General features: G+C 39.6%; 1 protein-coding gene across 9 annotated transcripts in view; it reads right to left on the reverse strand.

The window, feature by feature from the left end:
- Positions 1-15,481, reverse strand: part of TENM3 (teneurin transmembrane protein 3) — a 418,913-nt gene extending 403,432 nt beyond the window's left edge. For 8 of the 9 annotated variants that reach the window (XM_051790404.1, XM_051790402.1, XM_051790401.1 and 5 more), the window contains exon 1: positions 15,217-15,480. The gene's annotated coding sequence lies outside the window, so the exon portion shown is untranslated. Of the gene's footprint in view, positions 1-15,216 lie in introns of all 9 variants that reach the window. The other variant, XM_051790395.1, reaches the window with a different exon arrangement.
- Positions 15,482-20,789: the final 5,308 nt, after the last annotated feature.

Below are 20,789 nucleotides of genomic sequence, written 5' to 3' on the forward strand. Positions count from 1 at the left end.
AATTTAAGGCTATGCCTGTGCTACCATGTACACTTAAAAGCAATCACTCTTGTCACTGATGGTAGCAGCAAGAAATTCATAGTATTAAAATGTGTGAGTTGCTGAGACTGTCACCTAAAAATGTTATTAACACAGTTAGTCAGCACCTTTTTAGGTGTTAGGTTAGTCAGCAAAGTTTTGCAAGGAAATGTAATCACACTGGAACTAGGAAGCAACAGTGGTGGGTGATTTTTAAACCAAAGCAATTGAATGAAAATGTCTTCCACTTTGAAGTATGGTCATATTTGATGATAGGCAACTCAAATCCAGAGCTCAATACATTATCTTAATTCTATACAAAAGTATATGTGAATGGTTCCAGAAAACTCTAAGACAAATTAATGCACCAAGTCAAAATTAAGAGCAAGCCAAAAATAAACCTGTAAAGAACAAGAAACATCTTCCATACAGCCTAATGAGGAGTCAGGTTATATGAGGGCTCTACTCTTAAGTTCTTGTGCTCCTACAAGCCTTTGGTCTTTCATTGCCTAAGTGGTCAGGTCTGTAAAATAAGGGTAAACTCCATAGGTTTTATCATATCTAATAAAACCCCACTGGTAACTTTTATTCATTAACAACTGAAAAAGGTTTATACTGTCAGTTGTGTTTCAGCCTGTAACAACAGCAGTCATTCCTCTCTTCCTGGGGGGAGACAAGCACACAAGTGATTAGAGGGCAAGCTCAGGATACCCATGCATTCAGGAATAATCTGTGGAATTACATCAGAAACACTGTGTTGCTTACAACATAAGAAATAAGGATTTGTTTTTTAATCTATTATATTTAATTTTGGAACTGTTTACTTTGCCACATTATTTTCATTTTATATTTCTTCCCTTTGCATGTACAAAATCAGTCCCATATGATCCAGGACCACAGTCTGACCCAAAGGGTAAATTGGCAACTGTTCCTCCAGAGAGAAAGGCAAAAGTCTGATCCAAAAAGGGACTGCTTAAACTCAGATTTGGGCTAGGAAAGTGGTAACATCCCTTACAAGTAGAAAGTGATCATGTTTTCCCCATTCTAGCTTTTTAATATCTATGCATTCATGTTGTAGATACACGCTCACTTTAATACCATATAACCCCTTTTAAAAGTGTATTTCCAGCCTTCTTAGCAATATCTTATTCCTAGCTTTGGCTACTGATTCCTTCCTCTTGCATGCCAGCACTAGCAACTGTACTGTGGCACCAAGAGACACTTTGAAAATTGAGTTAGCAAAGACTAACCCCAAAATAAAGGAAAAGGAAAAATAACTTCAGGGGAAAAAAAAAAAAAAAGCTTTCAGACAGATAAATTCGGGCTCAGCCCAAAGGCATACCAGCACTCGTGTCAGCACCAGGAATGAAGGAAAAGGACACTTCTGGCAGATTAAAGGAAGCTGTAATTTTTCCCCTTTTCAGATGCATGCCCTAAGCATCAGGCTGCAATGACACATCCTCCCTTCTTTGCCCTCTTCTGATACAATGAATCTTTAAGTTGTTCATGGGAAGCAGAACAGCTCCAATAGGAAAAATAAAAGTAGCAGCATCATAACCTATAGCTAAGTGATGATGACCTTCTCCAGGAAAGAACAGGAACTGAATTGTGCCGCCTCAAAACAGCAAGGCTGCACAAGGCATAACCATAAGTCCATCACAGAATGCAGAATTACTTGCTGTTACATCAGCTGGTACTGGAGGGCAGGGTTAAAGTGTGAAAACCCCTGTGACTCCCTTATAAATCCATGTCTGGAAAGAGAAATAGGTGGGCAGAGGGAAAAGCTGCATCACCTCTCTTTGTTTCTCAGACAAAACAATCAATTTCAGGTTAGCCTTTCCTAAAAAAACTTCAAAAGGCAGAAAGTACCAATACAGGCATAAATAGCATTGACACTATACTGACAACATCTGCTTCTTAAAAAAACCTCAAATACAAAATACATATGCTAGAGAAATCAGCCGTGTTATATCCTCTGTAAACAAGTGCTGATTGCTGCAACCTCCCTTCTGCTGCTGATTGAATTCCTGAAGAATTAATGCAATCTGAATACAGAGCAAGGGAATCGTAGAATCATAGAATGGCTTGGGTTGGAAGGGACCTTAAGGAATATCTAATTCCAACCCCCTGCCATGGGCAGGGACACCTTCCTTAACACCAAGTTGCTCAGAGCTCCATCCAAACTGGACTTGAACACCTCCAGGGATGCAGCATCCACAGTTTCTCTGGGCAACATGTTCCAGCGCCTCATCACCCTCACAGTTAGGAATTTCTTCCTAATATCCAATCTAAAACTACTCTCAGTTTGAAGCCATTACCTCTTGTCCTGTCACTATACACTCTTGTAGAAAGTCTCTCTCCATCCATTTTGTAGGTGCCTTCAAGTACAGGAAGGGCATCCCTAAGCCTTGTTTTCCAGGCTGAACAAACCCAATTCTCCCAGCCTTTCCTTGTAGGAGGGATGCTCCATACCTCTAATTATCTTGGTGGCCCTCCTTTAGACTCTCAGCATCATTACTTTTATAAAATGGTATATATGGGGAAAAATAACCCCACAAAGCAACCGTGTGGTCCTGCTATATGCATGCACATACAATTATTGGAGGGAGACAGGGGAAAGGAAAGAAAAAAAGGAAAAAAGGCAGTCTTGTATTTCACTTTCCTCTCTTTTATTTATGGTTTCTCTTGGTTAACCTGCTCCCAAAAGTTTTCTGCTGTGGTGCTGAGCATGAAACAGCAATTCACAGAGAAGAAAAAAACATTAATTGCAAACTCATTTTCAGGAGTTGCTTTTCTCCTGTAGGTGTTTCTAATTTAATAAGTCATGAAAATGTAGGTGGTGTGCTCTTTTTTTTAAAAATAATAAACTGAAAAGTCAGTCCTATCTTCCTTATATCCCTGTCCTCCACCTACCACTATGCTGTGGCTATCTGCTGAACTGGGTCAGTGAGCTGACTACCAACCTGGCAAAAAAGAAATGAAAATCATAAAAATTGAAAAGTAACCATTCAAAATCTTTTTTAACTGTACTGCTGCTCTGAACTCAGTATACAAACAGGCAAACAGCTGAGCTTAAACAAGGAAGAGGGCAACAAAGAGGACAGGCTGTAAAGGGTACAGGATGGTAATTTTTTATTTTTAAAGAAAGTACTGGCAGCTTATGAAAGCTTAAAATGCTAATCAAACCAAAGCCTTACTGTTTTTTAAGACAGTTATGAACCACCACAGAGGAGATGAAAGAACATGCAGTTCCTGCGCTTGTCACACAAAAATCGTATAACCCATCTTCTGCAAGTAAAAATTGGTATCTAACAGTCATTTTCAGCCATCAGGGAGAAATATAACAGGGCTGAGTGAAACAGTCATATGAATGGCACAGTAAAGGAGGAAGAAGAAATATTAACACCAAGCTTTCAGAATCCTTGATACTTTTGATTTGTAGGATATGAAATTAAACTAAATATATTGGTAATGTTATGAAGGGAGGAAAATCTACATCCATTATCTCCTTACATTTTTTAAAATATCAGTGAGCTAGAAGAGTTTTAATAATTAAATGCACTTAATCCAATTCTTGCACATTTTCTAATTTAAAATTGTTTGAACTGCATTTAGCAAAAATATTCAAAATAGCAGTAGATACAGTGCTTATCTGTTTGTAAGTAAATAACTTACAAAATATTTTCTTCTGAAACAATATCAATGCAAGTCATATTAAAAACATGGAAACTCCTACATATTTGCAGCGACATTTGTTTCTAATGTGCAGTTCATGTATGTTAATGGTCAAGGTCCTGTTTTAACCTAGGGACAACACTGAACCTACAAATCAATAATGAAGCAGTTTGGAAATATTTCTAATGTGATTTTAGTTATAATATTAAAAAAATAAAGCAAACCTGAAAATAATTATTTTAGTTCCAGTTAAAGAAACCCTTAACTTCCACACTATTTTTACATACTTTCATAGCTGTTAATGCAGTTCTAGTTGAGGCAGCATATATGAAATCCTGTCTCTTTAGCTTAGATCACTAAAGTGAGACTATGCTTTAGGCATTTCAAAGCAGCGCTACTGCAGAAAGTGTCCAACTTTCAAAGCAATGGAGAGAAGGTCATGACATGCCTTAAAGACCTTCCCAACGATAGCCCGTTTGGGTGCTAATCTGAGACAGACAAGATCCTTTATAGGCTGTTTCATTTATTTTCCTCCATTAAGCGGGTATGACACTGAAGCACTGCAAAGAAGGGCTTCATAAGGCACCTGCCCTTAGGTTTGGTTTAACTGCTTGTGCTCAGTGGACTATAGCCCACACAGTTGCCAGTTCAGGTACCTGACTGCTGTTCAATCCCATGATAAGTAAATGCTTTAACATCTAATCTGTAGATCCAAGTGGGTTTATGTCAATTCAGTGCAACATCTGGTGATGGTAGTTTCCATTCAGGCTAGATGTAAGCAAAGCTTCTTCAGAGCTGAAAAGCAGGGAGTTAGTGAACAATTTTTTTTATTACTTTTTCATTAATCTTAAAAAAACCAGTTTGATATTCTTGCCCATTCTTTAACAAATCACATAAAAAAAAAACTTTAAAAGAACTCCCACAGATTTGTGATTCTCATAATAAGTCAGTTAATATCCTCTTTAATCCAGTCTCATAATAAAAACCTTGACAAAAAGTTGTCAATCTGGGTTCCATATACGATGTTGCACATAAACAGTAATGCTAGCTATTGTGCACTTAATAGAATACAATAAACTTCTGTCAGGTTAGCAGTGAGTATCCCTAGCAGGTATGTGTACTAAAATGAAGCTATTTTTTTCTTTCTTAATATTTGAATTAATTGTATGAAGTTTCTAGTGCAGGAAAACTTACTGCACCCAACAACGATTCTAGAGTTCGAAATAAGAGCTGAAAAAAGACTTAGGTCTACAGTTCTTTTTCTGTGATTAACATATTTTACAAAAGCTAACTTCCAAAGGTGAGATATCTCTTTTCAAGAACACCTTGAACTTTCTAACATTCTTTGTACTTGTCCACTCCCACAAATCCTCTTGATGAGTTAATAGGAACAATCTTATACAAGCAGAGTGGATAAAAACTTACTCCTACAACAGATTATAAAACCCTAACATTCATTCATTAAAACTGATTAAAACAGAAATACAATGCTTTTAATTCTGAGCCTATTAAACCTAACTATTCTTGGAAGTGTAGTCAATAGAATTATCATTGGCAACACTGAACTCATATATGACACCCAACTAGTACATGCAACATCCCCAAGAAGGACTGCAAGGAGTGCAGACAGCGTGCTTGGAATTGCAGAATAATTCAGGCTGGAAAGGACTTACGGAGGTCATCTTGTCCAAAACCATACTTAAACCAGGTCTAATTAAAACAAAGCTGTGCTAGTAAGAAGTCTTAACTTCTGAGTTACGAAGTGCTTAATGGGAAAAGTCCCACGAACATGTCCCCAGTCTCAAACTCAGAACGACACCCAAGAATTTTCTGAGGGTAACACAAATCAGTACAGATCAAAATGCTCTAAGGACACTCAAGAGTTAAGCCATACAGTTGATTGTGTCCCACTATGTGGGAAAGTTATAGCATGGTGTTTAATATGGTAATACAGGCGTTACTTCATTGTGCTCCCTCTTGGGCAAGTATTCTCTTTTGTGTGGTCCAGCAAATAAACAGTAATTCGATTTGCTTGTTCAAAATGCTGGGAGTGAGGGTGGAAATCATCCTAAATATATTTAACAAGAAAGTTTGACTGAGGAGCAGAGTGCAGTCAGACCGCTCAGTGCTTTATGGGCTCTCCAGGAAAACCGAGTATTCATCAAGTCACTTCTAGTCAAGTATTTACTAAAAAAAAAAAAAAAAAAACAAAAAAACACAAAACAAAGATAGATTTATATCAAAGGTTATGGGCAGAGCATGTAATCCCAAATCAAGAAAAAAAAAAAGAAAAAACATGTTGATTATTCTCACACTCTCCTCCATCTTAGACTATTCTCTGAAAGCAATGAGCCTAAGCCTATATTCCACTGATCACAGGCACAATGCCTATTCATTACACAATCTCATTGAAGTCCCTGGAACTACCAACCGAACAGATTATTTCAAGATTTGCAGAACTGGACTCAACACCACCCAACTTCCTACTTCTGTCCTAAAAGTCACACTTGAGAATTCAGACAATAAGTTCAAGAAAATCTGTATGCCCTGTAATTCCTGCGATAAAAATATAATACTTGTAATCTGCAAGAGGAAAAAAGTAAAGTACTTACAAGTAATTTTAAAAATAAATAAATAAATAAAATAGTCTTGTATTTTCAACTTTTTTTGAGAAGTAAGGCTTTCAAATGAAAAAACAAGAGGATTCTACTGGTATTTTAACTCTCCCTGAATAAATAAAAATCTGATATAATAATCATAGCAAAGCAACCAACAAAAAATTTTGTATCAAATAAGTACAAAATATTCTGCCCTAGATCCTTGAATGAATTTTAATGAGTGTCAGCATTTTGACTGAATGAATTTTTTATTTTGGACCTCAGGAATTCTATATCCTGATGATGACAAATTATGGGGAAAACAGGGGGAACATTACTACTCACATCCCTTTTTTAATGACAATGTTTAAAATCTCTAACGATGTTAAAACATCTAGTTTAAAAAGAAAAAATATATGTAAAACACCAGATATAATAAATTTCTATTACTGATCTGCACTGATTAAGTGACAGTTGACTTATGCAGCTAATATTAAATTTAGAAGTTAAATACCTGTCCATATTGTATGCAGCCTAGCTGGAATTCACTAGATTAAACATACTAATTAATTTGGTCATGGTGTGCTTTGTATTATAATTCAGCATTTATTTATGAGGTCAACATATTCAGTTTACTGAATTTAATGACTGTGCTGTTCTTAAACATATCATTAGAAGTGCTAATATTTTATATCATTAACCCTGTATCATTGCACAATTAACATAAAATTATCAAAAGAATAATAAAAGTAGATATGCATTTTTAAGCCACTTAAAACATTTCTAAATGCAATTATAACTATTTCATGTTAAGTAGTAGTTGATATTTCATTTTCATGCTAAGATATTCTTCACTGAAAAAAAGAAAATGAAACTCCAGCTTTTCTGATCACTTATTACTTCTAAGCTTCCTGTAGAGCACAGTCATTCATAGATGTTGTTCGGGGTTATCAGACATTTAGAAAGATTGAATTACTAGGTGAGTCTTGTTTCATAGTCTATTAATATACAAATGACTGAAAAACTTCCTGAAAGGTGGTGAGCATTTCTGCTTCCAGCATTCACTGAGATGTCACTGTGGACTTCAGACTCTAAGTTTTCTTGACATCTCCCAACATATTTGCCTCTGTTGAAATCACACACTTCTGCAATTGTCAGATAAGTGAAAGGAAATGGGGGGAAATCCTCCTATAATTTTGTACTGTAGGCTTATTAAGTCAAACCATATCAAATAGTCAAAGGACATGCACACACAGAGACATATCTATATTTTTAAAAGCTGTCAGAAAAGCTTTTCATTCATTTGCCATCAATTTATATCAAAATCATATTAATACTATTGAAGATTTGACAATTAAAAACATGTGTGCGTGTGTGTGTGTGTGTGTGCACCTGCGTGTATTATCAGCAAAGCAAGGTATGAAAAATAATTCTTCCTACCATTTATAGAGTACTAAAGGGATCTCTTCTGCCTAAAATTTTAATTTTCTAACTAGTTATGGATGAAGGGAAATCAAATTTGAAGGCTTATCACTTATCAGTATGGCATACCAAACGCAAGCTAGTAGTTCTCAGCATTCCCAATTAGCTGTTTATTTGTTTGGACTAAGCTCAATCATTTGCAGAGAGCCAGTATTTCTCAAGTTCCATCATTACTTTAAATATACATTTCTACCTTCCAGCATGGGAACAGTGGTGAACAAATGGTACTTTAGTAATTGCTGCCTGAACAGTAAGGCTTCCAATGACTCTGCCTTTGTTGCTAAAGCAATACACAAAAGCTCACAACTTGTAACCAAGATTTCAACCAGCTGATTTGTTGGGGTATCAAATCTTTTCTCGGTTCCTGTTGCATAGGTTTGGACGCTGCCACTCAACCTTTTGACATTGAAATCAAGAATATCTCTTAGGAGGAGTAGGGAGATATCAAGCACTTTATTTATATTCAGTAGCATGAATAAAGAATGTCTTTCTAAGAAAAACTGATTTAATAACATGAATTATTTTCTGCTTTGCCAAGTTTACTAACAGAATCTTTTTCTTTTAATGGAAAAAAACATGAGCCATGGTTCTTTTCATGGGCACCAAAGCCTATTCAAATTAGCAATGTATTTTACAACAGCGAAAAAAAAAGGAAGAGTTAAAGTGAAATCTGAAGTGTTTCATGAGCATAAGCCCTTTGTTTCATCACCTAGAAGGTAAATGACAACATCTTCACTGGGGTGAGTAGAGCTATGCTGTTTTGCTTTAGCTGGGCATATGCTAGCTTCAAAAACCCTCACACTTTCAGCCATAAAACCAAAACTATTCCACCAACCCCAGCTTTCTAAATGTATAGACTGTAATAAAGCTGAGAGGAAAAATATTAGCAATACAATCTGGCTTTAGATTTTTGTTAGACAACTGTGATACTATTTGCTTTTTTAAAGCTGCTCCACATTCATTAGTCTCAGGCATTACATCATTAAGGAGATTTTAAAATAAATTAACAATTTGCTGTGGCAAGTAAGATTTGATATTTTTGTGTTAAAAAGATGTATTATTGCTCCTGTCATTAGATTACAACCTTCCTGAGACAAGTGCTGGTCAGTTTATTTATGCGGAACTCTAAGCATAAAGTTTCATAGGATTTCTTTAGAAAGGTCAGACAAACGTTCAAAGGATTATAATGAGAATGGATGAGGCCTTTGAAGGACTATGCAGTCTTTCATTTGCTAATCTAAAGTAACACTTATTAGCAATGATGATTTCTTCAACCACTACACAGTCACCCCCTTCATGATCCAGCCAAAATTTATCAAGGACTTCTATGATTTAGGAAACTATTGCTGTTTTATAGTAAGTTACGTACTGATTAATTTCTTCCCCCCTCCGCTAAAAACTCTAATGTGTAGCTTTCTATTCAATTCCTGCCAAGAAAAATATTTTAAATCTATATTTCACCAATTTTACCCTTGACAGGAGTTTTCTTAAGACACTAAAAATTGTCAAGACTCAAATAAGGAAATAAGACATTAGTTCCTTTGTATGCTGGCTTAACCTCTGTCAAGAAATACTATTAGAAATTCAACATAATATTGAAAAATAACACCACCAGCACCACTGATTTCAACACAACACATTTTAAGTTCTACATCAGCACAGCTTTTACAATAATATCTGCTGCTTTTCTGAATGTTTTTCTATGCTGTCACAGGAAAAATTGAAGTTGTAATATCTTAAGATTTTTGCAAACTGCTATTTTACACTTCTGTAATTCAGATGCAAAAATTCTGGTGTGTTAACTTTTTAAATTAAAACTTTTATAGATTACAGATTTTAGACTGTTGTTATAAAAGATATTCTCCTTCCTTTTAAAATAAAATACTTGAAAGAGTAAACAAAGTTGGCAAACCTGTTTTTCACTACAAATTTCTGCTAACATTCCAGCATTTTGCCAGGGATGGGGGGGAGTGGTGGATAAGGAGAACAAAAAAAGAGAAACAGAGCTTCTATTATCACATATGAGACTCTACTATCACATAATTATAATCTATAGGTAACACATGTTAAGATTCTCATTTCAAACATTTATTAGAAGTGTGCTAAAAATATTAAAAAAAAAAACAGGAAAGTAAACGAAAATAATTTAACATGTCTTTTCTCAAGTTGAAAACTGTTTTCTCTTATACATGAAGATTGAATTTGCATTCATGAAAGCCTACTGTAAAAGTAATCCACGGTTGCTTTTATAAAGTATAGCGCTCAGTTAATATATAAAGAGATTTTAACACAAAGAGCTACAACAGCCTTGCAGTTCATTAGTACATAGCAATCCAGGTAATTTGCTGATTTCAGTGGATTTGCAGAGTATGCTAATCAGTGCTGGATTTAGTACAGCACTTGGAAGTTTCTAGTTTACTGTTTGCTTTCTGTATATCTAGGCACTAATGTTTACAATTAACTTTTTTTGTAGACACAAACATACACATCAAGTATCAACAACCTCAATCTGTTACACAGACTCAAGTTGACAAACTTAAAATAATTAGGTCAGCTAGGCTTGAACTTATATGTTGGATTTCAGTCTAAATTATAAAAGTATACCCACTCCTTTGCAAGACTCATAACATATATCAGCACAAAACAATTCCAGGCTTAAACTACTTTTCTACCTTATGTCATCCAAGCATCAGCTTTACATAAAAAGTATTTTACAACAACAGTAAATATACTGTAGGATGAAAGTATGTAACGTGGACAGACTTCCATCTAAGAAGGTAATCGAAGATACAGTTTGTGTTATACTCACTATTTTATAATATGTTTAAGATGTTATTCTCTTCATATTAGTTCAGTAGCAGCTATTTAACATATTAAAATGGACCTCTACTGACACTGTTTCTTCCATAAAAAAAAGACTGAACTAAGTGGTGAGGAGCACTTGCAGCCTGGTATTGGTAAACATTTTATAATTTTATTAACTTCTGATCTGCATAAGATCAGAAATATTTTTATGCAATGCCTCAGTTGCAACGTTCTGTTATTGTTTATATGCATACTTGAACTAAAAGAGTGACGTAACTAGTCCAATATGCAAACTTTAAAGATGTACTGAATGCAATTACCATGTCTCGCAAGACACATAAATAACTAAAATTCAGATTTAAATCACCATCCTGATAATAGATGCACACACGTCTTCTTACAATTGTTTACCATTTTCATAAGTTTCTCACATTTTTTTTCAGTTTGACCTTTTTTAACTTATTTTTCTCTCACTATTGAGAAACCATTTTTTCCTGAACTTTAAATATTTATGCATTACACTCAGCAGAGTGTGTGACCATAGCCTATTGGTTAAGAATTAAACAGTGGTGAAACTGGGACCAGAAGCTGCAGAGACAAAATGTGCAAATATTTCAGTAGCTATTGAAACGAGTACTAGCCTTGCTACTTTTAAAAGATAAAAAATAAAATTAGCATGTCTTTCATTAACTATGCAGGAAATATGCAGTAGGTGTGCACCTTGTCATCTGAAACTAGCCTTGTAAGTTTTGATTTCAAACACTGAAGTTATTTCTTAAAATAATCTAGCAGACATGCATTGTGACAATACGTAGTGGTGCACAAAGACACTGCCTGTGCATTATACCTGTAAGTCCAGACTGTTTGTGAAGACCAATACCACAGTTCAAGGAACACCATTCAACAGAGGTGTAACATTTTGGTTTGGGGATTTTTGGGTTTTGTTGGTTTTTTGGCTTTTTTTTTTTTTCCATAAGCATACAGCATTTTTTTCTAACTACTCTGCCAAGCTTCAGTCAGGCCACAGAATGGACACCTGAGTCGTTTGACCCTGTATGTAAACTCTTGGAAGCTGTAACGCTTGTTTTCAAACAAATCACCTCTGGAGATAGAGCAGGCTTCCTATCAATCACTACCAAGTTAATTCTACATAATAAGGCAGGATCAGATGCAGACTGATACATTGTGAAATACTGTATCTAAAATTGATTAGAATAGCACTCAAAATGAATGCAGCCCTCCAAACCACTTCTTTGCTCAGAAACATTAATCTCAATTATAAGGAGAGCTTCATAATGGTAATGCCTGGTATGAAAAAAGTATGAAATAAATCAGGTTTTATAAGACACAGCAATTAATCAGTTTTAGAACTAAGGAAAGGCTGTTAAAGTACATTTTTACAATGGCAACTCTTTAAAGCCTCTGTTACCTTCAAAAAATTAAATGTTCAGGGTTTTGTTTTAATTACTCAGCTGACAGTACGGACCCCAATCCTTACTTTGGGTCCCTGATATATTTCACCACAAGCTAAAACTCTTTGCAAATAATACTACTTTATTACAAAGTTAAAGCATTTATTTTAAGATCACAAGATACTCTTCAGTCTGTGAAGAAAAATCGCATGCAGGCATCCTGAAAGAACTTACTTATTGAACCAGTATAGCCTGAGGTAAAAAATTTATTTCATCAAACCAAAGGCTTTCCAATAAACACGCAAATTATTTCTGATAATATTTTGTGGACTTGATACTGCACAAGCATGCAGGAGATAAAGTCACGTTATCACTACATTTGCTAAAACAGTAAACCTAACAAATTTACATACATTCATTTAATAGAACAGATTATACAATAAAGTTATTCTTAGAAGACAGTAATATTATATAGATATGCTAATCTTATTAACAATGTCTAATGTGTAGTACCACTACAGTTCAAATCTGCTTCTAAATCTTACACAAGCACAACACACTTGCATAATATTTTGAAAAAATATTTTTTTACGATTTCTCATTAAGAATTTTGTATTTTCTTTTGTACACTGACAGAGATGAATTTTCTATAACAGAAATGCAGCATTCGGTAGAGTAAGTGCAGTATAACCATAAAATTAAGAGTAGTTTTGACCTAAAGCCTTAGGAGCTCTGGTGTTTTCTTTTAAGTCTATATAACACAATGGCCCTCCACAAACAGCACCTGATCCTCTAAGTTGCTGATCACTCCCAGTTTTTATTGGGCCAAATCCAAAACTGATGCAAGTCAATGGGAGCTTCTGCATCAATCTACATGGGCACAGGGGCATCAGTCTGCCTAACTAATGCTCACTGATTTTAACTAGAGGTAAAGGTACTGAGTATCTTACTGAGCCAAGCCTATAATATGTTAATTGTTGGGCTTGGGAGATGACAAAAAAATACTTTCAGGTTGATTTTTATTTAATTTTCTTATATTTTATGGGGTTTGCATCAAAAAGATTCTTATTAAAAGCAGATATTGTCTATTGATATGTAACTTTATATCTAGTTTCTACTCATAAATCCTTTTTTTCCTTTTTCCATTTGAACAAAGAATTATTACTCCTGGCTCAAAGAGACTTGACTGAAGCACTAGTCTTAACTCACTAACTGGATTATGAATGTTATTCTGGATTTTTTTCCTCAAAAAATATTAAACAAAAGAATCTTCTCAATGTGGTCAAGTATTTTTTCTACCAAACAGCATCTTTCATCTCAATGTTCACTCATTTTACTTTTTAATCAGATGTACGTATCTAATATTTCTGCATTGTTGGCTTTTTTTTCCTCCCCTAATTTACTAGACCATTGAATCTAATCCAGCAAGGTCATAACAGCAAATCTTTGGAACCGGAAAATAATATTTTTCTCAGCCTGTTACATTTTTCGAAAATTTAAATGATACATTTTTCATATATGTTCATACCCATATAGGGCCTGTTCTTCCTAACTATTCTTACATTACATCAAAGTACAAATTTATGAAATTTTTTCCCCACATACAATATTAAACCAATCTCCTAGATGTGAATGCAATAATAATTCTGAATAGCGTTTGGATTATATTAGAAGGGAAAAGCAGTTGTCTTTTTCATCAGAGAGTGTCTTTAAGCGTTTTACAATTAACTCTTCTGTAAGACCATAGATGAGCAATGTTTATATTTCAGTACTCTCTTTACTAGACTGAATTTTAAGATGCAAGCATCCACAGAATATTACTGTAACTCTTCAATGGAATGATTCAAAATACTTTGCCTGAAGAAGTATATTTAAAATGCAGAGGATAACAGTCAAATGAAACTAAACAAGCATCCAACTAAGAAGTCTCAGCGTAAAGGACACGATACTCAGAAAGCAGAAAAATAAAACTGCTAAAGTTCTTGTATAAGAAAAGTATTTTATATCTAAATATTCAGAGGAGCCTACAACAGCATATCTAACAGAAATAGCTCCTATTAAAAAACTTCTAACAGTGTGTGAGCACATAAGGATGGGGGCTCTGTTGTGTTTTATCTTGCTACGTTACTTTGCTTTAAAGCCACTTCATAATATAAAACTTTTAAGCCCACAGAAAAATGGATCTGCTTCCTACATCCACGTGAAGAAAAACCCTACCAGATAACAGAAATGTATGCAGTTTCACGAGGGAGAGCACCCCTTTCTCTCCCCAGACCACAGTGACACACAATTTCTTTGCTCGTTTTCGAGCGTGTGTTTTCGCTGCACAGTAACACGATTTTCACTATAGTTTATTGAAGAGACCATTAGAGATACAAGCCTCAGAAACCCCCTCCTTTACCAGGACGGCAGGTAAAGCCCTGGTAGCATCTCCGAGCACAGACCACCCGGCAGGGTCTGTCAGCGCCTGCCGCCGTCTGACAAACGCGCTGCCCGAGGACGCGGGACCCGGCGGGAGCGCCAAACGCCAACTTCCAAACCCACCACAAACTTACTCGGACGAACTTTCGCGCCTCTGCCCGCGCCACTACCCTCACCCGACAGGAGTACGGACACTTCCATTTGCCTTCCGAGAGTGAGGATGCCGACTTGGGGGAAGCACCAAGAAACTGCTGTGGTGCCCAGTCCCGCCGCCGCCAAGCGCCGCCGGGAGCGCGCTCAGGGGCCCCAGGAGCGCGCTCAGGCCGCGGGCCGGGGGAGCCCCGCGCTGCGCCCAGCGCCCGCAGCCCCGGCCCCGCTCCCCCCGCAGCGCGGGGCGCAGCCGAGCGGCCGCCGAGAGCGCAGCGCTGCTGGCACACGGCCCCCCCCGCCTCCAGCTCAGTTTTCCGCACGGCGGAGTTTCCACATCAAGTTGCGTCCCCAGTCCCTTTCTCCAGCTCCCCCGCGCCCGCGTAGCCCTACCTGGGGCCGCGCTCCAGCCGCAGCCGCGCGTCCCGGGGTACCCCGGGATTCCCGCCCACCGCCTGGCGAAGGTCCCGCCGCCAACGGTGCCACCGTGGGGGCGGTGGGAAAAGGGAGGGAGAAAGGGAGGGTGGGCCGCAGGAACCCGCCGCCGTCCCCCGCGCACCGGCCGCCAGTCCGCTCGCCCGCCCTCGTCCGGGCTGAGGGCACCGGCCCCGGGGCCCCGCCGCCGGCCGGGCAGCCGCGGAGCGGGGTGCGCCACTTACCGCGGGCGCGCCGCGAGCCTCGCCGCCTCCGCGCCCCGGCAGCAGCGCGGGGTAGAGCGGCGCACGGCGGCACTTTGTCAGGCCGGGCGGGCGGGAGCGGAGGGCGGGCGGGAGCGGGGGGAGGGCCGGGGGCCGGGCGGGGGGAGGGCCACGAGTTGCTGCCCGCGCCCCCCGCCGCGGGAGCTTACGCACCCCGCGGAGCTCACTTTCCCCGCCTCCTCCCCCGCCGGGCGGGCAGGGAGTTTGGCCCCTCTTCTTGCGGGAGGGGAGGGCGAAGATCGCGCACAGCGACGTGCCGAGCAGGGGAGGAGCGCGGGGAGGAGCCGCCGCTGCCAGCACCAGCACCTACTTGCGCCGTAGCGCGGGGACACCCGGTCGAGGGCCCCGCTGCTCCCCCGCGCCGCCCCGGGACGGGACCTGACCCACTGGTCTGCGGACCCTCAGCCTTCTGCCCCCCGTGCCCTCGGCTCGCGTGGAGTGCCTGGCGCGGCTCCCACGCTGAGCCTAATCAGCGCATCCGCGACGCCGGCGGTGATTTAGGGGTCATCCGCGAGCGGCTCTTCAGGCTGATGAATGGCTCTTGGCCGCTGTCTGCCCTGATGAGCGTGTCTGCGTGTTCCTGATTGCAAACACTAATGAACTTACACGGCTCCACTGCGCGCTCCCTCCTCCCGGCGGGGCAGGAACCTCCGCCGCATTTTGTTTTCCGCGGGGACTTGTTTATTTTTATGAGGGGAGGGGGAGAATTTGGGGAAATGATCCGCGGCTCCCTGCAGCACCGCAGGGACCGCGCCTCGCCGAGCAGAGCCGGCGCCGCGGGCAGCCCGCCCGCCGAGGCACCTCGCCGCTGGCGGCAGCCTGGGCACGGCACGGCACGGCACGGCCGCCCGGCAGGCCGGGGGTGCCGGCAGGGCTCCCCGGCCCGGCAGCCCGCCCCTTGCACCGACGCACGCAACCCTCTCGCCCGGCCTTCCCGTCTCACCCCGGCAATTTTCGGAGTTGGGCGGGATCCGGGTTCCGAGTGACCTGATTACAGCTTAAACATCTGCTTTTAAAGCCATTTCTCCGTCGCCTACAAAGGCGCTTCTGCTTATTTTTCTCCCTGATTCCTCAGCATCCTCTCGGCTCAAAGTAGTAGCTGTAACTTTCCACACACTGAGATGTTCCCTACCTACCTATATAGGACCGCTCTCTTTTTCACTCCTTTATCCTTCCCTTTTAAACTCAAAGGCGTTTCACACACGAGGTACGAAACACTCGAAGTTAGATAGATGAGCAGCTTTGAACGTTTAGCTGGCTACCCACTGCAGTACTTTGATTTTCCAAACTTTATCCTCCGCATCTCTGCGGATGTGTTATCTTTAACGCCCCCGAGGAAAATCCCTACATTCCTGAAATAACTAGAAATACTTCCTAATCATGGATACATTATTGCAGGTGTTACCGACGGGCATTGTGAGGGGTCTACCTGTGATAAGTCCAGCAGTTTTCTCTCGCATGCCCGTGTTTCACCCCTGTGTTTTCCTTTTTATTTGTGCTGCGCTGGGCTCGACCTGAGAGGCAAAGTACCTGGGTGTATAAACTGATTCGACAGTGCTGAGGTCAGCATTTGAGAATTACAGCAGGTACCACACACACAGAGCCAGCATCACACAGCACCGTTATGCAGCAAGCGTAATAGAAAACCACAACTGTCTCAAGCCTTTTTAAGTGGACAGCCAAGGTGTAATTCATACTATTGAGCATTAAAAAAAAAAAAAAAAACAAAAAAAAAAAAAAAAACCAAAAAAGTATTTTATAGTGGAAATAACCTGTCTTCATCACCAGGAAAGATGTAATAAAAGTAACTACTTTTAAATACGGGTTTGGAAAAGTTCTTTTAAAGATGCAACAACTAAACAAATGAGATTGAAATGAATAATCTGTGCTGACTTTGTGGGTGGCTCAGAAATGGAGGGATTTCATTTTAGAAGGTAGGAGTCACAGAGACCTCTCTAGAGAGAGTTCTGTGCAGGTAAGTGCACAGACAATACAGGTAGAACTGGAATCATCATGACCTTGTCTTTCAAATAAAATATCCTACAAAGGGTTTAGTCCTTATAAGAAAGCACTCGAGGTGTGAAAACGTGAGCTACACAAAATTCATAGCATTTGGCTAGGCATGCAGGAATAATCTCAACCCTGAATTTACACCAAATGCTGCAATTGTTGTTGCATATTATACAAAATAGTATTTCTGCTAAACTAAAAGCACATCTTGTAGACTCAGGGCTTTACTTACAGTTTTTTCCCTTTTGGGCTTACAGTCCTCTAACACTAAATTTAAAATGGTGTTTTGCAAATGCAAGTCTAAAGCACTACAGTTTTGCATTAATACACTCATTCGCAATACCTTTGCTAAATCCATTCATCTAGTACTAACCTGAACTTTTTACCACCTTCAAATATACTGAGTTAAGATGCTGCTTCATTATAAATAGAAAGATAACATCATGCCTTCCTTGTGCAAAACCCACCAGATAAACAACAAACGTCAACTACTTATCAGTACACATTGAAGTTCAGAGTAAGTTATTTTGGTGCTCTTAACTTAGACATCACTGAAGCAGCATTACTAGGCTTACCAAAGTTTAATTAAATTTCAGTCTTCAGAGTTTAAGTTAATTTGAAAAGTGTGCAGTCACATTTGAGTTAGAGCTTTGTAGGAAACTATCTTCCTAATGTCAACTATTAAATGTGACTAAATTCCCTAAAATCACACTCCAGCTCTTCCTTACTTTTTGGATTGCCAATAAGCTCCGTATTTTAGCAGAGAAAAAACCCAAAAGAATATGCATTCCTTATTGACTTAGAGAGACTTTTTTTTTTTTAAATGGGACTATCAAATCTTTTTGGACAGTAGGTGTTAGTGAGAGCAGGACGTCCTGTGATGCGAGACGCAGTCGGCTTCTGCACTAATCTACCCAGTAACCCCAAAAGATAAGACAAATTCAAGACATTGTCACGTTCTTTTCAAACTTCTTAAGCTGCTCTTAACGTGTCCTTCCGTACTTGAATGGTAGCTCGGGCTTTGCCAGGTTTATCGGCACTTTCTGCTACCAGGACTCCACGCTCTTTAGGATACTCGCGTGTCTGAAACAACAGATCTCAAAATCTCTGCATCGTCAACGGTCCCGGGTCTACAGCTCAGGGAAGAAGAAATTGTTTTAAACCACCCATTTTCCTTCGGGGTAAGCGTCAAGATGCGGCTTAGTGCAGCTAGGTAGGGATTGCCTCTACGTGATGGAAACAAGTAGCAGCATTACCCTTCACCAAGATACTTCATAATCACAACCCTAATAAAATAAAATTAAAAAGTGCCCCTTTTAACTCAGTCTTGCTGGTCGCTCCTAACATTACAGCAGCTGTTCCCATTAGTTCTCCGCGCTGTCGGTTCCGCGACTCCTGCTCCTGCTAAAGCCCCGCGAAGGGACCGACTCCGCAGCCGCCCGAGCGGCCGCTCCGAGCAGTCGGCGGAGCCGCCCCGCTCCCCTCCCCGGTGTTCGGGCGGGGCGACCGAGCCCCTACAGCCCCCGCGCCGCGCCGAGCGCGGCGGGACCGGGTCAGGAGGTGACGAGCCGGCCGTGACCACGCTGTGCCCTGAGCCCCGGAGAGAACCGCCCCGCCCCGCCCCGCTTTGGGAACAGGGAAACTTTGGGGAGAAGGGGCCGCCCGAGCCGCGCCGCAGTCAGGGGGGAGTCCCAGTGGGGAGTCCCTTGGGGGAACGCGAATGACGGACTGGAGGGGTCTGGGGACACACGGAGCTGCGCTGGGATCTCTCTCCGCGGGAAGGGCTGAGCTCTCTCGTCCGTCTCACTGCCAGCAGCGGAACGAGAGGCACTTTTTTCTCGAGTATCGAGTTGTGGTGAAATTGTAAAACAAATATTCTAATCTGATCACTGACAAAACCATAAAATTAAATAGCTGTCTGCAGAGGGAAATATGTCTTAATTACCTTAATTAAAGCAAGATAGGGCCTTACACACGTTCATTTTGAAGCCACTAAATGTACTGATTATCATACAAATCAACCTTTAAATGGGGGTCATGCTTTTCCACTACATTAGTTTGTGTTCCACTGCATAAAACAAAGCTATATGGGAAGCTGACCTCTGGTGAAAATGATGCACTTCAGCTGCACAAAACTGCTGACCCTCTTCATTGGGTCCTTAGGAAAGAACCTGAAGAAGTTTGCATACGATTTGGAATACAAAAATGCCTTTCATCTGGTGTTAATTCTGCATTAGGAACTACTGCCTGAGCTAAACTTATGGCCTTAAAATCAAACACATAATCATTTTAATCACCTTGTATTCATAAGTAGGAGCCATCACAAAGCACGGTTACTGCCATCAGTGCGTGAGTTAGTACATGAGACAAAAAAAATGTAAGATTTGTGTTTGCTGGTATAACTTTCCCAGCAACTATAGCTGGGGGTAACTATCCATATTTTCCATTAACAGGAGGAATGCAGAATAGTTATAGCAATTCAGAAGTCAATATACAGACCTTATATGCATATGCAGAAGTTTAAGTAAATCGCATTTATTCAGAATTTATGATTTTTGCAAGAAGAATGAAACCTTGTTTTAACTAAGCTTCATAGTCATAATTAACTTTTTTTTTCCTTTATAGCTTTCTGGCTGAAAGATGTATTAGAAATCATTATAAGAAATACCACCAGTTAATTGTTCAAATAAAGGAAATGTACAGAAAAGATAAGCACATAGAATGAAGAAAAAAGAAACTAAATGTGCTTTTCTGTTGTCTGATCCTTTCCTTTCTTCTTCTCCTATGTACTCCTTCGAGTAGAAGACATCGCTAACAAATGCAGTCTGGGAAAAATACCTCTCTAACTAAAAGCTCTAATGAGGGACAATAATCTGCTATTTTATTGCGATAATTTGGATGTTAATTGCTCTGATGTACCTAAACAGAGATTTTATTAAAATACTACTAGTTTAAAAAGAATTCTTAGGCTGCTAGTAGTAAAATATATTGTATTCAAGATGACTGCTTTCATTCCTGGAAGACAAGAGTTCAGGCAGTGGAGTGGTAACAATCTGTGTTTGTTCCTGTCTGCTCAGGAGAACTGTTTCTAATTGATCTGGCATGGAATTTAGTTGGAAATGTGTATGTTGCAACCTAAGCACAGTCCCTGTATGCTTTGTAAAGTGATCACCATATGGGCCTTATTTGAAACATTTGAAGGTTTTAGCCATTAACCCTGTTTAAATTGTGCTCCAAATTCAACTCTCAGAGCTGAAAAATATGTATAACTGTGTATTTATATGTATATCTGTCATATATATGAATATATATGTGTATATGTATGAATACAGACATACATACACACACATATATGCATAAACACACATCTATATCTACAGATATGCATACACACTGACTACTGTTAGGTATAATGAATATGTGTCAATTATTTGCATATTATTATTAATTAATAAAGGTACTAATTAGAGATTTAGAAAATCTGTTGAGTGGAAATAAATGTTGTTCTAAAGCAGAAGTTGCTG

This window comes from Manacus candei, unplaced genomic scaffold, assembly GCF_025592945.1.
Source record: "Manacus candei isolate 608988 ecotype Guabito, Panama unplaced genomic scaffold, ASM2559294v1 h1tg000028l, whole genome shotgun sequence".
In the NCBI taxonomy this organism is placed as follows: Eukaryota; Metazoa; Chordata; class Aves; order Passeriformes; family Pipridae; genus Manacus; species Manacus candei.